The sequence below is a fragment of the Acinonyx jubatus genome, chromosome C1, assembly GCF_027475565.1.
Source record: "Acinonyx jubatus isolate Ajub_Pintada_27869175 chromosome C1, VMU_Ajub_asm_v1.0, whole genome shotgun sequence".
NCBI lineage: Eukaryota > Metazoa > Chordata > Mammalia > Carnivora > Felidae > Acinonyx > Acinonyx jubatus.
This window is the reverse complement of record NC_069381.1, coordinates 216171689-216189414: the sequence shown is the minus strand read 5'-3', so window position 1 is coordinate 216189414 and position 17726 is coordinate 216171689. Positions and strand designations below refer to the sequence as shown.

The 17726-nt window shown below is 56.4% G+C and overlaps 1 protein-coding gene across 8 annotated transcripts in view; it reads left to right on the top strand.

Moving 5' to 3' along the window:
* HDAC4 (histone deacetylase 4) overlaps positions 1-17726 on the top strand; it is a 289488-nt gene that overhangs the window by 141903 nt on the left and 129859 nt on the right. Inside the window, exon 1 of one of the 8 annotated variants that reach the window (XM_053216033.1) lies at positions 8077-9179. The exons of the other annotated variants lie outside the window; for them this stretch is intronic. The gene's annotated coding sequence lies outside the window, so the exon portion shown is untranslated. Of the gene's footprint in view, positions 1-8076; positions 9180-17726 lie in introns of those variants that run through there. 8 annotated transcript variants of the gene reach the window in all.

The window sequence follows — 17726 nt, the reverse complement described above, 5'->3', positions numbered from 1 at the left end:
GTACGTCACACCAAAAATGTTGGTTCAGGTTAATGAAGGATTTGAAAATTAATACGAAAACTTCCTTCACAGCCACACGGTGATGATGCGGGAGTAGCAACGATGTTCTCTGTACTTCTCTGTCCATCCTGGTCTGCCTTGGTGGGTTCTCTGGCAGTCGAGTTTAACTTCGGCCCTCTTTTGACACGTGGCAGTGTGGACGCAAGCCGATCCGTGACACGGTTTGCAGGAATGACTCCGGCGTCCGCCTGGGGAGCCGGCTCCTTGAAGCAGTAGCTTGCGCACCGAGTAGGAAAGGGCTCGGGTGGCCTCCCCCACCGTTGAGCTGCGCGCACGTCCCGGCTCTTCCAGGTTGTGAACGATGGTGACCTCAACGCAGGCTTCTTCTGATAATGGTTCTCTTTAAATAGTCCTTACAAAAGACTGACTTCAGATAGAAAAGCACTATTCCCATCTTTTGTGTGCCCTCTTGAATCGAGACCTGAGGTAATTCTTAAAAAGAATAATGTCTCGTGGCAGAAAAGTCTGTATCGTAGAAGGAAAAGGCCAAAATTCTAGTCAGTTGGGGTTACTTCTGATTTCTTAACCTCCCCTGCCCTGTAACTTCTCATAGGTAAACAAGCCTTTCCTTCTGCTTTTCCTTGTTTTAAAATTTGTAATTGCAGGGGCACCTGAGTAGCTCAGTCAGTGAAGCATCTGACTCGTGACTTCGGCTCAGGTCATGATCTCAGGGTTCGTGAGTTTGAGCCCCACATTGGGGTCTGTGATGACAGTTCGGGGCCTGCTTGGGATTCTCTCTCCCTCCCTCTCTCTCTCTCTCCCTCTTCCTCTCTCTCTCTCTCTCCCTCCCTCCCTCTCTCTCTCTCTCCCTCCCCCTCTCTCTCTCTCCCTCCATCCCTCTCTCTCTCTCTCCCTCCCTCTCTCTCTCTCCCTCTTCCTCTCTCTCTCTGTCCCTCCCTCCCTCTCTCTCTCTCTCTCCCGCCCTCTCCTCCCCCTCTGTTCCTCCCTTGCTTGTGCATGTGTTCTCTCTCTCTCTCTCTCAAAATAAATAAATAAATGAAGTAGAATTTGTAATTGCAAAGTAGTCGTATCTTAGAAGAAACCATACAGCCGCTTACCCTCAGATACAGCAGATCCTGTGCTACTGTTGCTCTAGGTGAGCATCGTGTTTCTGTTTTCTGAAGTGAAATAACACCGTTACGGACGTGGCTACAGCTGTTCGCCCTTCCCGGAGACTGTCATTTTCCTTCCCGGGTGGGGACCTGGGGCACAGACGCGACAGCCGGGCGGGGGCCCTGAAGAAGCCACGCCGTCAGCTCCGTCGGGTGGGGAGAGGTGTCGGGGATGGAGGGCAGAGGAGAAGGGGAGAGATGGGCGTCTTGGGGAACAGGAGGCCCCAGGACCACACACCCACCTGCATCAGGTGCTTGGGTTCTAGTGCCCTTGGAAGACGTTTAAGTCACTCATTTCTGAATCGTCGTAACTGTTTTGAAGTTACGGGCTTCTCCCTCTGATTATAAAAGCGACGTCTATTAGGGGAGAGACACGGGGTGCCAGACGTGCCGGGTGCTGGCTCCCAGAACTGGGAGGGGGCTCACTCGGGTGCTACCCGGTGTGGACGCTCAGCAGCCCTGACGGAGGGAACGGGGTCGAGGGAAGGCCTCGGTCGTCCAGGAGCAGAGTGGAGGAAGCGAGACCGGAGCGGGAGCAGGACGCATATTTGAAGCACACCGCAGTTAATCGACGGCGTGCACGGGGCTGTCCACCAGGCGTGTGTGCTCGCCACGGCAGCCACGCGCCCTCGCTGGGCACCCGGCATACGAGTTATGGGGCAGGACCCCCGTGTTCCAGTGCTGCTGGAGAAGAGACCGCCTCAGACAAGGTCAGGGCAGACGTGAGACGTATGTGACCCTGTGCGACCCGGGGAAAGCGCCAGAAAAGCTCCCTATTGGCACCTGAGCTGATTAGTTACTTTAACCAGTAGATCCCCTGGGAACAAAGCCCATGTGGTAATACTTCTCACGTGATGCTCCTTCGTGTGTGTGTGTGTGTGTGTGTGTGTGTGTGTGTGTGTGTGTGTAATGTGAGGATGGGGTGCGGTGGAGGACTGGGCTGCCTTGTGTGGCTCCTGATGGGTGCCAGGTGGGGTCGGGGATTGTGCTCATTGATCTCCTGGTTCTGGCGCCATCGTGACCCTGGACGACCCTGGGGCTGGAGGCAGTGCCTCCCAGGACGCACTCCATCGTGGCCGAAGACGGGCCGCTCTTTGCCGCAGGTGGGCCCGTGCAGGGGCGCGTGGGGCGTATAGCACGCATCTGCCCCGCTGTCCCAGGGGCCTGCCGCGCTCCTCCTGCTTGCTTGTCTGCTTTCAACTTGGGAGGAAAAATGAAACCCAGAACATAAAGATGCCGAGGTCAAGTTCTGTAGTTTGAAAATTTGAGAAGAGTCCCAGTTTGATTTGCTCAGTCTAAGCAAATGCGGAGAGTTTTCCTGCTTCCCTCCCCGCACAGGCTCACCCTAGAGCCCCTGTGAGCATCCCTGACTTAGCCCGGACTGAGGAGCCTGGGGCCCACGGAAGCCGGAAACCTGAGTGTCACTGGGAGTATCCAGGGAGGCCGCACAGCTGTACATGTGGCGGGCACCGTGAGCTGTCTGGAGGTGCCGTGGGTGACTTTAGAGGAGCAGGTGAATCCACGGCCGGGAGCAGTTCCGGGCAGAAGGATGCCATGCTGGGGTGTCCTGCTGGGTCGCTGCCTCCTTCCCCGGGCTTGGCGCAGAGGAGTCCTCAAGGTGCGCTTTTCGCATCGCGGTTGAAGTTCATCACCAGTCCCGACTGTGAAGAGGCATCGCTTCCAAGGCCTGCCCGTCCCCAGCCTCCCTCTCCGGTCCTTTCTGGGCTCCCAGCCCGTCCCCCTGGGAGCGGTCAGTGCGGCCTGGCTTCTCCATGCCGGTTGCTTCTCCCCGTCCCTCCCACCGGGCCTGTGCCTCCCGCGGGCAGTCCGCATGCAGGGGCGCGCCGCCGTGCCAGGAACAGCATCTCCCACGGCACAAGCACGGCGTCTGTCCGGTGTGCTCCCTTCCCTGCCCCACTCCTGTGCTCCCACTTGGACTCCGGATTGAAGAAAGCGAGTGCAGGGTCGGGCCTGGCAGCCCAGCAGCCCAGGGGGTCTGTGTGGCCTCGAGCAGACTCGTCCTCTGATGTCACGTGACCACTCGGCCTGGCGGAGGCACCGGGGACCGGGAAGCATGGCGGGTGACTCTGGCACAGCGTGGGGCACACGGGAGGGAGCCTCGTGCGGCTCTCTGCCGTCTTCTGTTTCGTCTCCTCCCGTCTGCTGGTACCCAGGCTCTCTGCTCCGCTCCGGGGTGACCATCTCCCTCCACCAGCCCAGAAGCCTTTGTGATCGCACCCCTGGGACCTCTGTTTAAAATGAAGCAAAATCAGCCCGTGCAGGGGACCTAACGTGAAAACGCTTTGGGTTACGTCGCGAACGTCTCCCGTGAGGGTTCAAGGCTGCGTGGGCTTTTCCTTTAACTCTGTCGTAGAAGGTTCCAGCCACGCCTGAGGAGGTACCAGACCTCCTCAGTGTTTAGCACGTGTCTCTCTGGGACGCCGGGCCTGGCGACCGGGTCTGGGCCCCCAGAGGGGGACTCCTGTCTCCACCCGTCACCTGGCAGGCCCCGGCCTCCTTGCCCTCTGCCGTGCAGGTGCACCCGGGGGCTCGAGTCCTGTTCACAAGAACTTCAGAAGCGGAATCTGAAGTGGAGGGCGTGGCTGCTGACCTGCAGGGACAAGGGCGACCGAGGCTGCTTCAGGACGCGGACCACGGCACGGCCGCTTCCTACCAGACGCCTCCCAAGTTACCAGCAGGCCCTGCTGCTTTTCTTGGGAGTCTGACGAGTTCACTTTGGGGTGCAGTTCACACAAGAGAGAGTCGATTCTTTCCCAAGGACGGTCCTTTATGGGGTAAAGCTTGGGGTATCGTGCTTTTGTGCTCCAGGACAGTGTTTCCAGAGAAAAGACAGGCCTCCCTCTCTGGTGTCTGCTTTTCTGTCCTGTTAACCTAGCCCCTCTGCCCCCACAGTCCTGACCTCGCTCATGGACACTGGCCTCCCTACGTGACGGAGCACCGGGCCCTGCCCCAAGGCCCTGGGAGCTGAGCAGGATAGGAGCCCGCAGCCCGGCCTCTCCAGGTCCCAGAGCTGTGGGCACATCCAGGGGTCGTGCTGATCGGCTTCTCCGGGCTTGTCACAGGATGGGGCACACAGGGCCTGCCCTTCAGGCTCCCGACCCACAGGAGAGAGGGAACAGGCAGCAGGCACTGCCCGCTTTCCGTCACTCACCCCCCGGCCGCTTCTCTTTTCCTTCTCTCCTACCCTCTCTCCTTCTGCCCTGTGCCTCCCTGTGTGTGCCCTCGCCCCTCCCCAGACCAGGGCTCTCGGCGATACGTGTGTGAATGGCCGCCAACTCTGGAGAGAGGGACGTGGCCCTGAGGTGCTGGGGGCCGAGCATGTCACACCTGGGCATGACACCGGGCCGGCGACGGCCGCCTCCTGGCATGCTGCTGCCCTCCGGGATGGAGCCTGCCATGGGGCTGAGGCAGCCCGGGGCAGGAGGGCTGCCCTGTGCGCTCACCCACGGCCCTGGGGCCTCACGTGAGCGGAGGTGACCCGGCACAGCTATGACGTGACATTTGCCCTCAGAGTGACGATGTGATCTACTGTCTGGCTTGTGCACTTGGGCTTTGCAAACCGTTTTCCCCCCAAATACTGAGGCATGGTCCCCCTACCTTCCCAAGCCTTGCCCTCCATCCCCACGGCCGCCCGGATGGCGTGTCTGTCCTTCTGTCTAGGACACTGTCTCCTTCTGCATTGTGCCCTCCCCTCCCCCCAGGGTCCTGTTGTCCTGTTTGGGTTCTGCCTTGCATGATGACAGTTTTCCTGACCGTCTGGCGACCCCACTGTCTGCTCATCTTTGGGGAAGGCCACCAGGAGGCTGGGGGCCCTTCAGGGTGTGGGTGGTGCCAGTGGCTGGGGGCCCCCCTAGCCTCACTGGGACGGTGCAGACCCGGGCCGCCCACATCCTGGGTCATCAGCCATTTCCACGCTCTCAAGCCCGGTCAATCTGGGACCTTCGCCCTCTCCGGGAAGGGCAAGCAGGCGTGCTCCCGGGGTAGGTGCTCCATCTCCTGGGCTGTGTTTCTGGGGCCACAGCGGCTGAGTCCCGGGAGGCTTTGCGGCTAAACGCAGACCCTCCTTTCCCCGCCATCGTAGAGTAGGATGGGGTTTCTTGTGTCTGATAAGGCAGGTACCCGTTATTCACCCATGTTCTTTCTGGGTTTTTTTTTTTTTTTTAATTTTTAAGGTTTAAGTTAAATTTTTTAAATTTAGTATTTAATTATTTAACTTTATTAATTTAATTTTTAATTAATTTTTAAAGTTTATTTTGAGAGAGACAGAGACAGCACAGGCAGGAGAGGGGCAGAGAGAGACGAGAGAGAACGAATCCCAAGTAAGCTTCATGCTCAGTGCAGAGCCCAACGCGGGGGTCGATCCCACAAGCCACGAGACCGTGACCTGAGCCGAAACCAAGGAGTGGTTTGCTCGGCTAACTAAGACTGCCAGGCGCCCCTCACCCATGTTCTTTCTGACTTGGGGAACTGTGTTCTCTCTCCTGTTTGCATTTTGTCTGCATTTGTGTGGGTGATTTTTTTTTTTTTAAAGCACTCCGTACTGTTTTAGTGGGATCTTAGGGGAGCAGGGAGCGTCCCCGATGGTGTTCAGTGTGACGGTGTTCGGTCTGTCATTCCTAACCAGAAGTGCCCCCTCGTGCGTCTCCGGTGCTGCTCCAGGCCTGGCCACCCCTCTCCCGGCCGGGCTCTGTCGGTGTCCCCCGCACTTGAGGGAGGAACTAACGGCCTTTCCTGTCCTGGGTGGAGGGGAGATTTCTTGGGCTGTCGATGTTTATCATGAGCTGTTCCCACTCCTGAAATTCTGTGTGCTGCTGTCGCCGTAGATCTCCATGCGGAGTCACCACGAGCTTGCCGTGTGGCCTGCGGAAGGGAACGGGAGCCGGAAGAAAGCCAGCGTTTCCTGGTTGCGGCACGGGGGGGACTTGGGCATCTGAGAGATGTCGCCCTGGGCCCAAAGCCGGCCTCACGTCCACACAAGCCTGGGTGTGGTGGCGGCACAGGGACCCCAAGACCTGGGTTGCTACAGGAAGCGGAGAGCCGCCCCTTCATGTCCTCACAGGACGTTTGACAGTGATTATTAGGTGAAAGGAAGGGTTTTTCTAGTGCTGGCTTCCCTGTTGCTTGTGAGCACAAGTGTCCCCAGTCGCAGGTGTGTGCCCAGGACTGACTGATGTGTCCAACATCGGTATCTCTTGTCTTACCAGCTTTGTGGCCTGCACGTCAGGGCAACGCAGTGGGAGAGGGACGTGTCCAGAGTGTCCGTGGACCCTCCTTCACGGGCGTCGTCCGGTGCCTTCAGCCAGGGTCAGGGACGTGGCCGCGTCAGCCTTGCCCGCCTGCTGTGGTTGCCGTCTGATCAAGACGGGACTTACCGTCCAGTGATCACGTGTACTGTGCGTGCTAGTCACACCGCATCCACCCGCTTTGGAGAAGGCCCGTTTCCGGAGTCTCCCGGCAGCCAGCACCTGCCCCGGGTGCCCGAGACCCAAACCCAGACCCTCTCGACTCCAGGCCCACGGGAGCGGGCAGGTGCCGTCGGGGCGGGACCACGCAGGGGCCCGGTGTCCGTGTGGCTGCCCTTCTGCAGCTCTCCCAGTGGACCCCACCCCTGGGCGCCTCTGCAGGTGGCGGAAAAGCCTCGGCGCCTCCCTGAGGAGCATGGGGACGTGCAGGTGGGCTGGCGGTGGAGCCCAGCACACTGTCGCGTCGTGTCAGCTTTGTGTCTTTACTCTCCCTCAAGTCCCGCCTCTGCCCGGGGACCCTGGTCCACAGTTATTTCCTGTTACGTTGATTCTGCTCTTATCTCCCTTTGCTTTTTTTGGGGGGGGTGTTGTTACCCTTAGGTTGGATATTTGGCATTAAGTTTTAACCTTTCTTCCCTGTGATGTGGGACATCCCTAAGCCTGTGCATTTTGTCGAGGTTCGAGAGCTAGTTCTGGGCGCTGATATGTGAAATGCTATGCTGGGTGGCACCGAGTTGTGTTAGAAGTAGAAGGAGGGCAGTGGGAAAAGCAGTGAAGGGCAGATGGCATTCTCGTGGCACGGGGTCTACAATGGTAAAGAACGTGGCCAAGGAAGACCTCATCGCACAGGCCCTGGGCTCCCCCACTCATGTACTCGTTCCTAGTGATCGGTCCTAGCGTCCTAGTGACACTGCCCTTTGCACTCAGGACGCGTGTATTCGTGGCCGAAACAAACAGCCTTCCTGTTTGCAGAGCTCAGGTTGTACTGGGGGAGAGGACAGCCACCACACGCGGGATGCAGGGCAGGGGCAGGAGTGGAGATGTGGAACCTTCCGTACAGGGCAGTAGGCCTGGTGGATGTGACGAGGGGATAGCAGACTCCCCCGGGAGGAGGAGCAGGTCAGGACTTGCCGGTGGGGAGAGAGGCCGGTGCAGAGGCGGGGGGGGGGAGTGCGTGGGGCCCGCGAGGAGGCGGGAGAGGAGGAGCGTGGTCCGCAAGAGTTGAGGGCAGGGGGCTGTCACAGACCGCCGGGGACTTGCGGCCACCCTGCCAGCCAGGGTTTTGCCCGTGAGTGAGTGAGTGGAGAGCTCTCGGTGGTTCTGAGCAGAGGAGGGACACCCCTCACCTGATGCTACGGACCGTGAGGGTGGTGGCCGCAGGGGGCAGGGCGAGGGACGGGGAGCCTGGCCCCAGCAGGGCAGATACAGCAGGCATGATGACCATGGCTCAGATTCTAGAAATACTAGAAGTAGACAGCATTAACTGGAGGTGTAGGCATGCCGTGAGGGAAGCAGAAGAGGCCCGAATGACCGCAGGGTTTGGGCATTGAGCATGTGGACCGTGGAGTTGCCGTGGATTTCGGTGGGGACGTGGACGAAGCTGCCCTCGGGGGGCAGAAGAGGTCTGATCCTGGATTGCTGAAGAGTTGTGCCCCACTGGGGATGTTGAGAGCCCCAGCGTGGGGGGAGCTAAGGCCCAGGCCCTGACGCTGGGACGGGCCTACGGAGGGCATGGAAATGAACCCTCCCACGGGAGCGGATCTCCAGGCAGTGTCTGTAAAGTGGACGTTGTTTATACTTCTTTAATAGACAGTGTTTGCTTAGAGTTACCGGTGCGTTTTCTACCAGGTCATACTTGGTGGGGTGTCCCTGCTCCTCAGGGGCACGTGTCTCGTGCTGAGAGCCCATGTGTATCCGCACGGGAGACCAGACTTGCTCACAGCCTCAAGTAGGACTCCTGGGCTCCAGGACAGCTGATCGCTGACCGTTGTGGCAATAATGGCGGCAGTGACAACAGAGGGGTGCTGTCCCTGCCTGTCCCCCTTCAATCACGTGGGCACCTCATGCTGCTGGGACTTTAATTCCCCCCACACGGACGGCAAGCAGCTACCAATCGGAACCCAGGTTACACGCACGGCAAGGAGCCGAATGTCTGACACACACGTCCAGGTGTCTCTTCCAGATGCTCACGTGTGAACCTCAGCGCCCCAGCGCACACCGAAGTCCCACGTCTCCAGCCGCCCGCGACCCACAGACTCTCGAAAGATGCTGCGTTCCTTGCTGGATATGTGGGGTGGGGTGGGCACCTCGCTTTCTGGAGAGCCCGGCTCACCCGGAGAAACACAGCCCCGCGTCAGGATGGCCTCTTCGCTGCCCTCTTTCTCCTTCTGCCAAGTGGAAGAAACACCTTCTATTTTTAAATATTTCAACTGTCAGTATTAGGTAACACTGGCCCTGCTGCAGCCCAGCTCTTTGGTGAAATACATAAGCAAACGTTTGGAGGTTGCTAGGAAGGAAATTCTGAAATGCATTCTTGTTCGAGTTACGTAAACTTGACCTTACGTAACCGAAACGGCAACGACAATTGTAGAGATTTGTGGCCTTCCTCGACCACGGGAACTATTTTTAATTTTCAAAGGCTGTATTTTTATCTGTTGAATTTAGGATAATCGAAATGGCTTTCAGAGAATAACTTGCGACGTGTGCCAGTGTGAGCCCAGCCCAGGCCCGGGGTGTGAGGCAGGTAAGGGAGGCGGGGACTGCGGATTTGAATGCAGGTGTCCGCACTGACTGGCTGGGCGACCCGGGCAAGCCGCTAACACCTGTGCAGCCTGGGTTTTGCCATCTGCCCTAGCCGTTCACTCCTGGGAGCACTTCCCCGCGGCAGGGAGGCGGGAGGGGGCCCTCCAAAGCACTGTGGCGGGTGCCGTGCCCAAACCTTTGTTGCGCCCAGTTTCCTGCCGCTGCGACGTGAGCGTGCGGACTTCGGGTGCGTGTCCGTGTTTCCAAACGCGAGACAGCGAACTTTCGGAAGGGTTCTGCTGTCCATCGCTTCCTTCTGAAGTCACGTTTGCCTCTGATAGCTGCACTTACACATGAGAACTTACAGGACAGCTCACCATTTCTGCACGGGGCGCTGCCTGCTGCTATTCATAGTTTGCCGGAAGTACATTTGCGCACTTCTTGAAAGCCAAGTTCCCAAGTGCATGCCAGGTTTTATTTACAGCTCTTGCTCAATTTGAGCTTGCAAATATTTCCAAAAAGCCGTTTTTCTTCCTGCAGGATACAGAAAAATGAGAAACATTACAAGGGTTTTCTAAAGAGCTTTCAGGATGGGTCTGAAATAGGGAGTGGGGGAAAATCTAACACTTGCTTCATCGCTAAATCGCAGAGCATAGGAGTACAGATGGCTTTGCTCCCTTCAGATAGAGCCCGAGCTGGTGCAGCCAGCGCACAGGAATTTCTGCACACAAGATTCCTTTAAAATAACATCACGGGCTGTCGTGAAGGCCAGGAAAATCGAAGTGAGAAGTTGCATGTGTTTCTGGACTAGAATTACGTGTGGCAAGGTGGTTGGTGTCCCTCTAGTACCTTGCATAGGAGGGGTCATTGGAGGCTGCCCCCCCCCCCCCCAGATGGTGGCCTGTGTGGATCGCCGTTTGTATTTAAGCAACTTTATTTTCTGTAGAGTCAGGTTTGGAACACGTTTCTGAGCAAAGCTTTCTGCCTCGCGGGTCAGGTTATTACTCTGAAGAAAACACCATTTCAGCGGTCTGTTACGGAAAGGTTTCTTTCTCCAGGGTCCGTGATATCTTCAGTACTTTCAGCTTGTCATTTAATAGGAGGTTTTGGAAAACTACTCAGCAGAAGAGGATCCAGCCAAGTCGTATGGACAGCGTCGAGATGGCCCCCTACCAAGGAACAGCGTGGCCGGAAACGAGATTTTGAAGCCCAGATTCGTTTCACGCAACCCTTGGCATCGACAGATGTGGGACCAGCTGTTCGTCAGTGTGAAGCGTTCACGTTAGCTGGCTCTCGGCACCCGCTGCCACCAGCTGTGGGCAGACCTGGCCAAGGGGGCCCTGGGCCCTGGCTGTGCCGTCCTCGCAACTACCTGTGAACAATGTTATTTCTAAAATTCCTCATCTTAATGAGAAGAATCTGTTTTCGAAAAGAATGTGCCTCACCTGCTTTCCGTCTTTTACCAATTTAAAGTTGAGATGCTTTACTCCGTGGGATTACAAAGGGAAATGGATATTAATAGAGGAAACAAAATGGCAGATGCTGACCATTGTTCACGCCAGATGCCCGCCTGCCTGCCACATCCCTCCGTGTCCCGTGCACCACGGAAGAGTTTCATAACGAAAGCGTGTTTCGTTTCGTTTGGTTTGAAATGCTGGGACTGGTTCCTGAAAGCCTTCGTCACCTGCACCGTTCCCCATCGCCCCCCACCCCTGCCGTTCCCGCCAGTTGCCCCGGGTGTCCGTGTCCCAAACCAGCAGTCCCTTTAATTTCTGTCATCTTCATGATTTTTTTCCTCTTTTTCCTTGAACAGCATATGGTTTAATTTTCTGGTGCTTCTTCTAACTTTTAGAGTCCAGCGCCTAATTTATTTGTTTCGATTCCTTTTTTTAATTACTCAAGTGCGTAAGACTATGAATTACTTTCTGAGCCGGGCTTCAGGCGGTTCCTGGAATTCTCGATATGCAATGTGTTCATTTGCTCTGTTTTACACATTTTCTTCATTTTCATGCTGGATTTTTGAACGTTTAAGAGAAAAGTGTTAAAATTTTCCTCTAGTTGGATTTTTGTGTCTGCGTGTTTTATTAATTTCTCATCCGGTGGCAGTGTGCTCAGGGATTATAGTCTGTACTTTGTGGGGTTTCGTATGTGTTTGGAAATTTTCTGTGTTCTCCATGTGGCATTGATTTTTGTGAATGTTCCGTGGGGGCTTGAAATGAAAGCATAAATTCTTTCACGGTACAGAGTTTGAAGCGTATCGTATAGCCTAAGTGTTGGTTACATTATCCCTGTCTTCTGCGTCCTGCTGTGGGCTGTCTCCGATGCCCTATGTGCAGAGGAGCTTCTGCGGCCGGCGCCGTCCCTCTGCCTGGTTTTCCCTGGGTTTCTGTGTGTTCTCTGACCTCTGTCTTGAAGGCACCACGCATCTCTACGACAGCCGTACTCTCCTGGTAAATCGTATACTCCAGACGTGATGAGATGGGCCTGTGCCTTATCTTGCATTTGCTTTGGATTTAGTCTCCGTGATACTGATATTTTGACCTTCGATTTCTTTCTCTTAGTACTTGCCTCTTGTGCCTTTTTGTCCCGTTCAAGCTGAGTCTCGTAGGCCTGGCTGCCTTCTGGGTATGCAATACATTGTTCAGTTTTGTTTTCACCCAATCTGATCATTTTCAAGGGACTCCGTGAACAGTGAGTGTATTTGGCCGTATGTTTTCCGTCCGTTTTATGTTCTGTTTTCTGAATTAAATGCTTCTGCTCCTTTGGCTTCTGGGATGTAGGCTTCCTCTGGCCTTTTGTCTGGTTTGGTGTGTGTAGTTGTGCTGTTTTTCTGGTCGTTCGTAAGGCCCTATCCTCTTTTTAGATCTTAGGGGACCATTTACAAGTTCACATATTTGGAGAAATAGCTATTTCTTGATACGGCAGCTTTGAGCAGAATTTGTTGATGTCGTGGGAGATTAGATAATTCGCAAGCTATGCTGTCTCTGGCCCCTTTCCTTCACTTTCCGATTTCGTTAGTGGTAGTGTTATTTTTAGTTCTGGTAATTCTCTTCGCGCCATAAATAGTGTGTGTGTATGTATATATATATATATATATATATATATCACTACCATTTATTGACTTACTAACCTTAACGTGGTGGTGGTTTTTGCCTGGGAAAGGCGAGAAACTGAACGTGTGTGTCTCTTCTACCACGACTTGGTTTGTTCGCTTACGCTTTCCCTTACAAGTATGAAGCATTTTAAGTTAACGTTAAGGTTCCCAGAAGTTGGGTCTAGAGATGCAGTCCATTTGATCATCGTTAAGGGGAGAAGAGGACCCTGTGCTCTTCAGGCTTCTGGAAATCTCTTCCAGCCTGTTCTGTGCTCGGGCTGTGCTGCTAGGGCCCCGCGGGGCTGGCGGCCGCAGATCCCCACTCCCAGGCCCAGTGACCCGGCCAAGAACGCACTGGCCTCAGCCACCGTCTCGTGCTGTAGAATGTCTAGTTGCTGCCCCCAGTCTTTGAGACTTCGGGGCAGCCAAGGGGGCCCTGAGTGAGCAATGAGGGCTTTGAATGAGCCTCTCTTGGGGATTGTACGCTCGCAGGAGGGGGAAGTGTCAGGAAATGGGATACTTACTGCTTACTTCTGCCCCGCCAAGCCAGAGACTGGGGCGTTTAGAAATTCTTGAGAGTGAGGGGTGCCCAGAAGGAGCCGCCTTCAGGGGCGGGTTGTGCACCTGCTGAGAAGGACCTCGGGAAAGGCAGGCGGAGGGCAGAAAGGAGCCCCACCCTTCTTACTGGTGGTACCGACAGGAGAAGATGCCGTTTATCTGCAGGTCCCAGTGCTGCGCCCCCTCATGGGATGGTCACCCCACAGGGTCTGGTGCCAGATCCCCGCCCGCCGCTTCCTGAGTAGGGATCCCAGCAGTGCAGCCCTCCCTGTCCCCGTCCCTGGCGGGACAAGTCCCCCCAAGGGGGAAGGAGCTCAGGGATGGAGGGAGGGCGGGTGACACACTGCAGGAAGGAGACCTTCAGACGTGGTGTTTTGAAAAGGGCACGGTGTTCACAGACTAACTGCTGAGTGCACGCGCCGCGAGCTCTCAGCACGGCGTGAAATTACCTAGATTCAGTAAGCCTTCGCTTCCTCAGGGGCTCTCGGTCAGCGGTGACCCGGTGGGCTGCTCTCTCATGCCCCCCGGGCAGGCCTCAGTGCCCCCCCCCCCCGCCATGTGGCAGTGTCATGTCTGTGCTTGACCGGACTGTTTGTGCGAGTCTTACGTGTGCATGTGCGCGCCTGTAAACACGTGTGTGGTATAGAGATGATCCACCGTGATTACGGGGCGAGGGGGGTACCTGGCGTGGCCCCAGCTAAAGCGCGTGAGCCACAGGCACTACACGCATACGTGCAGATGTGTGTCCCTAACGCTGTACGTTCAGCTTTTTAAACAAATTAGGGTTAAATGTGTTACAAATAAATTTTAAAAGTAAACGTGGGCGTGTGACCACGGATATAGCACAGCTTTTGTGAGTTCGGCCAAGGGAATAGGTAGGTGTCAGTCAATTGGGGATTTTAGTTCACGTTCCCAAATTGCGTTCCAGAGAGCGGTCGTTTGTTCACGGTGATTTCTTTTTTTTTTTTTTTTAACACTTTTTTATTTTTTTAATTTCTGAGACAGAGACAGAGAGCACAAGCAGGGGAGGGGCAGAGAGAGGGAGACACAGAATCCCAAGCAGGCTCCAGGCTCCGAGCCATCAGCACAGAGCCCGACGCGGGGCTCGAACCCACAAACTGTGAGATCGCGACCTGAGCCGAAGTGGGACGCTCGACCGACTGAGCCACCCGGGCGTCCGCCCCTGTTCACGGAGATTTCTGACGAACCTACCTTGCACCGAGCTGTCGCAGCCCGCGGCGTGGCTGTCTCCGTGATCCGCCCCCCGCCGTGCCAACGCGCTGGTCCGGCCAGTGTGCCGCTGGCGGCAGGGTGGCTTTGCAGCTTTTTGTTCTTGTTCCTGTGTTGCTTGGCGGGAGTGGGGTGGAGATCTGGAGAGACTTCCAGCGTTTCCTGGGGGGGTGTCTCCCAGGGTCGCTGCCCTTGGCGTTGTTGACCTAGAGAAGAAAGATGCGGTCGAGATGGCTGGTGCTTTATCTTCCTGCCCCGTGAGCCCTCACCCGCTTCAGATTCGGAGGCCGCGTTGGTCTTTCGCGCTGCCTCACCATTTCCAGGTGAGACCAGCTATGGAAGCTTGGCTGTGCCCCCCGCGACCCCCTCCCCAAGGGTCTGCAGCACCTCACAGATAGCGCAGCTTTCCCTGGTTTCCAGAACAGAGTCCCTGTTTTTATGTTCATGGGTGACTCCTTCTTGCCAAATCCCAGAATGCCACGCCCTAGCCCTTATCTTGCAGGGCCCCTCTCCAGTATCGACTCACAGGACTAACTTCTTCTAGAAGTACCTTGTCCCAGGACTACACGCTCCTGGTACCCGTCCACTGCCCTGGCCACTCATCCTCCAACCCCTGGGCAGACGTTTCCCCCATCTCTCCTGTCCCCAGGGCTGGCCTTTGAATGGCTTCTCATTCTTGTTGACTCCTTGCCTTGGTGATCTTGGTGGCCCCGTCTCATCCATTCGTACCCCCGAATACCACCCTGCTGCTACCGTCGTTCAGAGTTCTTGCTCCCGCCTGGATCTCACGTGATTCCATATCCAAGAGCCAGCTGCTTGTTTTGAGGCCTTGCCTGGGCATTTAATAGGCATCTCAGACTTCAGTGTGTGAGACTGGACTGTTGGCCATCCCACGCCAACCCAGACTCAGTGGGGCCTCCGTCCTCTGAAGCCCCCAGATCACCCTTGAAATCCTGTCCTGGGGCATCTGGGGGGCTCAGTCGGTTAAGCGTCCGACTCCGGCTCAGGTCATGATCTCACGGTTCATGAGTTTAAGCCCCGTGTCGGGCTCTGTGCTGACAGCTCAGAGCCTGGAGCCTGCTTCAGATTCTGTCTGTCTCTCTCTCTCTCTCTGTCCATCCCCTGCTTGCTCTCTGTCTCTCTGTCTCTCTCAAAAATAAATAAAAAACATAAAAAAAAAGAAAAGAAATCCTGTCTCCTATCCCACATTCAGTCAACTAGCAAATGCCATCAGCTGCCCCTTGAACCATGTGAAGGAGGAGTCACCTGAGTGATGGAGACATGCTCACATGGCTTCATGGTGACGCTTTGCACATCTTGGTAAATGTACTGGAAAATCACTGAGGTGTGCATTTCAAAAGGGTAAAACGCACAGTGTGCCTCGGGAAAGTTACTCAGTATTGTAGAGCCCGGCTGCTCACCTTCTCCGTCATCAAGGATGGCGGCCGGCCCACCACTGGCTTGCATCCACAGCCAGCAGCCGCCTCTCCACCTGTCCCTTGCCTCCGTCCTGGCTGCCCTGTCGGATCTCAGCCTACAAGCCAGAGCCAGAGTAGTGCCCCCCGCCAATGACCACCCCTGAGTTCAGAATCTGTGAGTATGTGACCGTGCATGGCAAAAGGGACCTTGCGAGTGTGATTAAGGATCTTGACGTGGAAGATGACCTGGGATCATCTGGGTGGGCTCGGTGGAGTCACAAGGGTCCCTCCAGATGGAAGGCAGGAGGGTCAGAGTCAGCGGTCAGACCGACGCGATTAGTGGCTTTGAAGATAGAGGGGGGCCAGGAGCCAAGGCGGTAGCATGCCTCTGGATGCCAGGGCACGCCGGGAGCAGTTTCTCCCCTAGAACCTCCGGAAGGAACGCAGCCTGCTGATGCCTTGAGTCTAGCTCCCGAAAACCCGCGTTGACCGCTGGCCTCCAGAACTATCGGAGCCGCTGAGTTTGTAGGAACTTGTGCAGTAGCCACAGGAAACTAATGCACATGATGCCCTTGTCAACCCTCCCGCGGGGCCGGGCTCAGCTCTTCTACTTCCTTTTCCCTGTGACCTATGCAGATGTCTCTGCTTCTCTGTCCCTCCATTTTCCACATCTGTCACACGGGGACTAGAAGGTGGTTGGGAGTGTCTACCTGTCCTACTTGCCACGTGCTTCCCCCGCTTATTTCATTTCCACCTGCTTCCCCTCTGGACTGTGTGCTCCGTGGAGGGCGGGCCTGAGGCTTGCGTTTGTGCCCTGGGGACTCTCTGGAGAGGTTCTAGAAGGCCCAGCACCACCGCATCAGCCAACACTCCTGTGCCGTTCTCACTCAGCATGTGAGCCTGCGGGCTGTCCGGGCACTGGATTCTAAGTGTGAGCTAGAAAGTAGGCGGGTTCCCAGGGCCCGGGAGTGGGCAGGTGCACCCGCAGGCTTGCTCGAGGCGAGCCCGGGAGAGTCTGGCCCCGAGGGAGCGTACTGTTCGGTAGCGTCTGCGGAGAGCGGGCGGGTGAGGCCAGGGGGCTCACGCACATCTGCAGCTGTAGGTGACCCGGGTTTGGTGGAGCGTGTTCTTGTCAGACTCCCACCAAAGATGAGCCTGTGGCCCCTGCTCCAAGCAGGTCCCCACCGTCCGTGTGGCCGTGGCCCCCAGGTCCTCGTCTGCCCCGGCCCCAGCTTCGCGGGGAGTTCTCGTGGGGTTTGAGCACCTCGCGCTGTCCTGTGTTCTGGGGCGGCCACAGAGAGCAACGGGACCACCCGCCACCCGCAGGGGTGACTGAGGGGCTGTGCGGACGGGGCTCGTTTTCAGTTGTTTCCGTGTTTCACATTAGAGGCTTCGCTAAATGCTTGGCCAGTATCTAAGGGTGCGTCTCTGGCAAGCGGGCGTGCGTATTCACTGGCCCTGCCCCCTGGCCAGGTGCTGGGCAGGGGCCTGGTCCTTCCCTCGGGGCCCCAGATGTCCCGACCTGTTGCCCTTGCCTCTTGGGCTGACGCTTTTACCGTAGAGCACCCTCCCCGCTCCTTCCGGGGCTGCAGGCCTGGCCCCGTGTCCCAGCCTCTGGTGTCGCCTTCACGGTTCCGTCTTGGGCCCGCGCCCGGCTCCGGCCCTCAGCTGGGCCCTTCTCTGGGGGTCCCTGCATGTGGGGGTGGGGTGTGGTGGTAGCTCGTCCTCCCCGACCTCAGAGGTGCCGGCATCCAGGGGGCGTTTCTTTGCTGGGCCAGGTCAGGCCCCCCCCCCAGCTCCCAGAATCCTGTGGCTGTTGTCTCCCTGCGTGGTCATCTGCTTTTTGGAAAGATTTAGGTCTTTTTGCTGTCCCCAGGGTGGAGTTTCCAGAGGGGCCGGCATACCTCCCATCAGCCTGTGTTCTTGACGAGCTGTTCTTCGGGTGTCAAGCATGAGCCCCCCTCGGCCCAGCCAGGAGGCGGGGATGGGGGTGGGAGTGGGGCGTAAAGACCTTTTAACTCGTGTTTTCACAATGTAAGTTAAAGATTAATTGGACTCCTAATAATACTGCCGAGATTTTAAACACGTCACTTCACATTGCCTCTTACCATTTCTTTTTAAAAACCCTGTCCCTGGGCTTCAGAATGGAAATCTGCAGGAAACAGGGGACTGTCCTTCCCTTCACTGGCCGCTTCGGGAACCGACAGAAGCCTTTAAGGGCATTTTTCCTTTGGAAAGGGGATTACGA